This window comes from Leucopleurus acutus, assembly GCF_964270905.1.
Source record: "Leucopleurus acutus genome assembly, chromosome: 13".
Lineage (NCBI taxonomy): Eukaryota > Metazoa > Chordata > Mammalia > Artiodactyla > Delphinidae > Leucopleurus > Leucopleurus acutus.
In genome coordinates, this window is record NC_139155.1 from 55,184,605 (window position 1) to 55,191,632 (window position 7,028).

The window sequence follows — 7,028 nt, forward strand, 5'->3', positions numbered from 1 at the left end:
TTTTTGTTGTTTTATTTAAACGTAATTACAATTAAAGTAAAACAAAATAAATATGTGTGTGAGTGTATATAATACCTAAAGGCAACTGGCGGATGTCATAAAATTAAGGAAAATATGTCTACCTTTAATCAGATACATCATCAAAAACTAAATATACTTTTAATCTTCAACAGCAACTGCTTTTAGCATGGGAATGTTGGTGAGCTCTTAGAATAAATAAACCAAAATGTACATCTGAATATAAGGAAATTTTTTGTCCTACATATTAAACTCCTAATAACACAAGTTGTGTTTATTTTAATATATCATTCTAATGGTTTCCTTTTATATTAATTTTACTATTGAAAGTTATCTTCTTACATCTAGAGTCACTTCCTTAAAGAAATCTTTTATTTCAATAAGTCTGAGAAAATATAAATCTAAGCAACACAACTTGTAACTTAATTTATAGAGATGTGCATTTACAGCCACATTATTAAATTCAGAATTAAAGATGAGCAGTGCCTAATTGTAAGTCCCTGGCTAGTTTTGCAGAAATCCCAACCTAGAGGACAGCACAAAAGCCAGCAACTTGATTTCTCATGTTTTGTTCATTACAGAGAAAATTACAATGAGGAAAATAAATCAACAAAAAGTCATGTGTAAGTAATTTGAATTCCTCAAGGAACAGAGGACAAATATTAGGTCAGATCACTGGTTCTCACCCCTTGCTGAAAGTTGAAACCCCACAGCTTCTAAAAAATACCAGTGCTTGAGGGCTTCCCTGGTGGCGCAGTGGTTGAGAGTCCACCTGCCGATGCAGGGGACGCGGGTTCGTGCCCGGGTCCAAGAAGATCCCACATGCCGCGGAGTGGCGGAGTGGCTGGGCCCGTGAGCCATGGCCGCTGAGCCTGCGCGTCCGGAGCCTGTGCTCCACAACGGGAGAGGCCACAACAGTGAGAGGCCCGCGTACCAAAAACACAAACAAACAAACAAATAAAAAAATACCAATGCTTGGGCCCCAGCCCCAGAGATTCCAATTTACTTTGTCTGGGAGAGTCCCAGGCATCTGTAGTTTTAAAAGTTCCTCAGATGATTTTAATGTACAGCCAGAGTTGAGAACCATTAGGTTAAATGATACAAGATTGCAAATAAGATCTCTTAAAAAAAAAAAAATTCTTAACATTTTCCCTCTGTCTACTTCCAGCGCTAATTCAGGTAAGTCTGAACTGCCCATTAAGTAGAGCCTGCTTTATATGGAATTAAAAATCAACATACGCACACACATCAACCTGTAGGTTTCTCATGAAAACCATCTGTCAAAATTATGCTTTGTGTAGATTCAGCCAAAATTGTAAAGACTAAGTTTATAAATAATGTTAATTAACTCTTTAATTCTATTGTAACTCCATGGACACTTTTGGTCTGAAGTGATAAAAGCTAAATCAATCTAATTTAAGTGAAAGAAAAAGGGAGAGTGGATTTATCAGCTAATAACTGCAAAGGACCGTAATAGATCCAGCATTACCCACACTAGATCCAAGGCCCAAACAATGTCACCAAGACCTGCTTTCTCTCTCTGTCTCATACTCCCTTGCTCCCATTCTTAGCTCTGCTTCCCTCTAGATGTTGGTCTCCTTCTCTCTGTCAATGAGCATCCTCCAAGTGACAGGAGCCTCACTTCGCATCTTTGCAGAAACCTTACCCAAAAGGCAAAAGATGGTCTTTCCTGCTCCTCCAGAAGAAAAGTCCCAGAAATTGACTCTGATTGACCTGAATTGGATCACAAGCCCATGCTAAAAATCCCAAAATATTATCTATATACAAGTATATCACTTGACAACCAAACTGTGTTTTAAAACATTAACAGGGGGGCTTCCCTGGTGGCGCAGTGGTTGAGAGTCCGCCTGCCGATGCAGCAGACACAGGTTCGTGCCCTGGTCCGGGAAGATCCCACATGCCGCGGAGTGGCTGGGCCCGTAAGCCATGGCCACTGAGCCTGCGCGTCCGGAGCCTGTGCTCCACAACAGGAGAGGCCACAACAGTGAGAGGCCCACGTACCGCAAAAAAAAAAAACAAAAAAAACAAAAAAAAACATTAACAGGAATGGACATAGGAAAGAACTAGAGAGATTAAAAGACAAATCTGGAGAACTCTGTGTTTGTCTGGAACAAAATACACGTTACAGGAGATATTGTAGTTGAATTACAGAAACAGTCAAAGGTCATATCAAGAACAGACTTTTATCTTAAAGGGATGAACTTGATTTTTATTCTGAGAGCTAAGAGGGCCACAAAAGGATTTCAGCAGAAGAATGAGATGATCAGATTTGTTTTAGGAAAATTACTTTGGCATGTGGGAATAGATTGAACAGAATGCATTTTAAAAACAGAAACCAGTTAGAAAGATACTGCAGCTATCCACATGAAAAGACATCTAAACTTATACTAAGGCAACAGTAAAACAAAAACAGGAAATGGACTCAAGAGATTTTAAGGAGGTGATATCAACATCAAACTAAATTGTATATGGAGTATTCAGAAAGGGAGAGGATACAGAATGACTCAGTGATTTCTGGCTTGGGAAACTTGGAAGAAAGTGATGCTATTCACTAAGAGAATTCAGGAATAGAGGTAGATTTGGAAGGAGTAGATTATAAATTCAGTTTAACATATTAAATTAGAGTTATCTATAGGATCAAAATGGAGATCAATTCTATACTATAGAATAGAATATACTATAGTATAGAATTCTATACTATACTATACTATACATTCAGCTGAAAGATCAACTTTAATTGTGAAGCCAATTGTGTTAGATAATTAGTGCATAACTACATTAAAGTCACTTCTCAGGACAAAGGCAGAACTAAGAGCAGTGAGCAGGATGGGGAGTCATCTATTTTTAATAAATATGGAGTTGAGGGGGGTTTAGTATGTAATCCCATCCAGAATGGTGTAAAAGGTATTCTACCTCATGGCATGAGCCCCAAAGGAGGTCCAGCGTGAGAGGAGAAACAAAGATTTTTGAAGTGGTTAGTGAGGGCAAATGGATGCTGACCCCGCCTCACTCTTTCCCAGATCTGTGGTTTGCAGCACCGAAGAGGAGTGTGGTCACTTGGCCAAGATGCTAAGGGAGTGGGAACTCTGGTGGAAAGCCAGGTGATCTAGTTTAGATTTCTTTCTTTTTGGCTCTCCAGTATCCAAACCAGGGCTTGGCCTTGGGAGGAAAAAAGAAAAGAAGCCAAAAAGGAGCAGTCTCTCCTTCCCCTGGCCCCTGAAAAGAGGGTTTGTCACCCAGGTTCAGCCAATTCCATGGCCCATACTCCCCCTGGAGGCGGTCACGTAAGCGTGCAGCCAACCTGAGAAATTCTTCACGGCACAGGTAGCAGTGGTTTTTTGTTGGTGGTGGGGTTTTTTTGTTTTGTTTTGTTTTGTTTTAGGAAAGTCCTAACTTTTTTTTAAGGTTATACTCCATTTATAGTTATTATAAAATATTGGCTATATTCCCCATGTTGTACAATACATCCTTGTAGCTTATTTTATATCTAATAGTTTGTACATCTTAATCCCCTACCCTATATTGCCCCTTCCCTCCTCCCCACTGGTAAACACTAATTTGTTCTCTAAATCTATGAGTATGCTTCTTTTTCATTATATTCACTAATTTGTTGTATTTTTCAGGTTCCACATATAAGTGATATCATCACAGTATTTGTCTTTCTCTGACTTATTTCACTTAGCATAATGCCCTCCAAGTCCATTCATTTTGATGCAAATGGAAAAATGCCTGAGTAGTATTTTATATATATATACCAAATCTTTCTTTATCCATTCATCTGTTGATAGATACTTAGGTTGTTTCCATATCTTGGAAATTGTAAATAATGTTGCTATAAACATTGGGGTACATGTGTCTTTCTGAATTAGTGTTTTTGTTTTTTTTCAGATATACACCCAAGAGTGGAATTGCTGAGTCATAGGGTAGTTCTATTTTTTGTTTTTTAAGAAACCTCCATACTGTTTTCCACAGTGGCTATACCAATTTACATTCTGCTCCATTGATCTATGTGTCTATTTTTGTGCCAGTACCATACTGTTTTGATGACTGTGGCTTTGTATATAGTCTGAAATCAGGGAGACACAGATAGCAGTTTAAATAACAAGTAGGATGTGAGGCATACTGTAAACATTAAGTATTCTAACATATGATATCTCCTAAGCATCAATAGGGTAGAAAAGGATTTCCAATACTCACTTCATGCCTAAAGGCACCATTTTCTATCATGTGAATGTATTCTGTTGTCTGCTCTAATTTGACAATTTGGGTGAGGGAGGTGGCAGGGAATGGAGAGGTATGACAATTTGAAAAACAACAGCTGGTATAACTGTAAACATAAAATGTCTTGGTATTTTTTTAACTCTAAAATATTAATTTCCACATATATTTTATTATTAGCTTCAGAGTATGGATGGCTGAGAGTCCAGTGGTAACAGTGATGGAGGTTGTGACCCAGTGGCAGCCCCCTAAACAAACTGACCCAGTGCCTGTGATTCCAGCTGTAGCTGCCCAGTTTCCCTTGGCTCCTGCCTGTTACCTGAAAACTGGGTTTGCCTCTTGGTGGGTGTACAGCCAAAAGACACAACCAAGACAAAGAGTGGGAGAAGGAAGGATTTAACACTTGCAGCAAGTAAGGAGAACATCAGGGATATTTCCCAAAGTAGTGTCTCCCCAAACAGCAAAACTGGGGAAATTTTAAGCTAAGGGTACATGCATATCCATGAATGGGCTTGAGCAGAGTAGAATTCAGCATAGTATTGGGGCAAAGGTTGACAGAGTCCAGGCTCTAGTTGACTGAAGTCATGAGGGTCAGCAAAGGTCAACATCATCATTCCTTAGGTTCCAATTAGTCTGGTGGTTGAGTGCAAGAGGAGGTTTAGATCTTACAAAAAAAAGCTCAAGAATATGCTTCAGGCTAATCTTTACCTTTTAAACAGGACTGGAAGTCTTTACAACTGATTTATTGTCTCCAATATGGTTAAGTTATTTCCCTGGCCTGTTTGTTCTTACATTGATTTGTTCCCTTAAAATCATTAACTACTGAGACTTATTCTTCTGCAAGGGCAAGCACTATGGCCAGGCTTAGATCACAAAATGGCTTAGGCCTAAAATGGCTTTTCTTCAAGAAAGTTATATCTGGTTCATTTCCTCCAGGGACCCACCACCCTATCTGCATACATGCCCATTTTCTGAGACTGGTTCTCAATCCTTCCCATTACTGGATATCTTTGCAATGAATTCCTTTTCTTCTTAAGTTAACCGAAGTTGGTTTCTGTTGTTTGCAACCAAGCAACTCTAATGGTAAGAGTAACAAGTACTTTCAGAGGCAGAATGAAGGCTGTACTATGCTAAAGTCCCTGGCTCTCTTAAGACCCCTAGATTGTAATATTAGAAGTGTCACAGAGTTTCTAGACATAAAAGCAAAAGTTCAAAGGAGAAAAGTGATGTAACAAAATGAAAATTAAAATATTTCTATGTCAGAATATACCATAGCTAAAATTAAAAGGCAAACTAAAAGAGTACATAAGAAAATGTCAAGGTGTCCTGGGCTTTTCAAAATTAGGAATATCTCCCTTCTCTGGTCAAGACCGTGTGTTGGTTGTTTTGCTCCCCATAAGAAAGAAATTATATGAGACAAAACTTGGCAAAAGATTTTAGTCTCTATTTCTTATTAAATGCAGGGTCTTGTAGTACTTCAGCCTGCACAGTTCCTACCCTCTGCCTGAAGGTAAGATTCCACAACCAGGTAGACATTCCTGGGCTTTAGAGATGGTGAAACTCCCTTGGCAATGAGCTTCTTGGTCGAGTGACAGAGGGATGGTCCTTGACCTTGACAGTTAAGCTTCCATGGGTGTGTCTACAGTCTTATCAAGGCAGGGCAGAAGATGGAGGGAGAAGTAGGGAGAGGATAATGCTCCCATCCCATTAATTGTTTCACTCAGGCAAGAAGTTACAATTCCAACTGCATATCTACTTATAATTTTCCTTCACCTTACATGGGCTACCGAAAGAAACATACATAAGGCAAACAACCATGATTGCTAACTGAAGGGTTTTTAGCAGATGAGTAGAACTTCCATGTTTTCTTGTGATGATTATATAGCCCATCTCTGGGAAGGGCACAAAGACAAGAGTCACCTCACCTACACAAAGAAGGCATGGTCACACTCTAGTCTCCCATCTGCTTCCCATGAGAAGGAAAAATTATTTCACAGGCATCAGATCTCATGGAGGAAACTGTCCTGAGGTTCTTCCAACCCATATAAAATCACTTTGTCTCTACACCTTGGACTCTCACATCTTGGATTCAGCTTCACTCCCACAGCAGTAAAATTACATCTGACTTATTATGATAATTAATACGTTGAACTTCAACAAACTCAGTTTTGAAACCATGGAATCCTTTTCCATGATAGGCAGCCCTGTTAACCTGGATGATCCAGCATGTAGAAGGTCCAAATGGCAAGTGGAAAAGCTGGCAAAGAGAGCAGTGAAGGGATAGCTTGAGAGGAAAGAGTTGCAGCACAGAGCCAGGCTGGAATAACCACACTGGAAAGGGCACAGGCCTAAAGGGGTTGACATTTCAGGGACATCAAAGATGACAGAGCTGAGAGGCAAAGTGAGATTAACTAGTCATTGTTCTGACTGGGATGCATCACAAGTTACTGTGCTGAGACAGAAGAGTATATTGTGTGTTGCCTTTACTAAAGGCAGAAATCTCTAACCTACAGAGGATTGATCTGATCTGGACTCTGAATTGAACACTGGTTTAAAAAAATTTTTTTTTATGTTTTAGCAAATTATAGCTGCTAGTAGACTGAGTTGCCTGGTGAGGGTGAGGCCCATATCACAGTGGAAGTAACCAGAATTCTGGTGACCTTTTAGGGAAGCAGAGTAAAATGACATCAAGGCGATGCTCTGTCCTCATACTCAAACTCACAGGACTCCTGTTCTACTTTTATCTTTACACATAATTTTTCAATCAATTT